This window comes from Pocillopora damicornis, chromosome 10 (assembly GCF_964200805.1).
Source record: "Pocillopora damicornis chromosome 10, jaPocDami1.2, whole genome shotgun sequence".
Taxonomy (NCBI): Eukaryota; Metazoa; Cnidaria; class Anthozoa; order Scleractinia; family Pocilloporidae; genus Pocillopora; species Pocillopora damicornis.
This window is the reverse complement of record NC_142679.1, coordinates 3,943,548-3,943,908: the sequence shown is the minus strand read 5'-3', so window position 1 is coordinate 3,943,908 and position 361 is coordinate 3,943,548.

Sequence of the window (361 nt, the reverse complement as noted above, 5' to 3'; positions counted from 1 at the left end):
ACAAATAATATACCGCTGGGCTGCGGAATTGACAGGACTTTAAAATGATCACTCGATCGTGTGGAGACTGGTAGCTAGAATTTAGTTGTGGCTTGGCATGACAGCGGCGACCATGAGGGAATATTGGGTTGAAGTAGGGCACTCAAAACGCAATTTTATTTCTTCATTAGGACTCACTGGGACATTTGCGTCAATCAGAGTGCGCTAACGAATGGATAACAATATCAGTAGCACCTATCCTTTACTCTGTTCATCACTAACTTTAAGCCTCAAATTCCCATGTTAACAATTTTTTGCTCGTTACTTCTTCAACACCAAATTGGATCAATTTTGGGAGGGGGAATATTGGTTTGGCTATTGG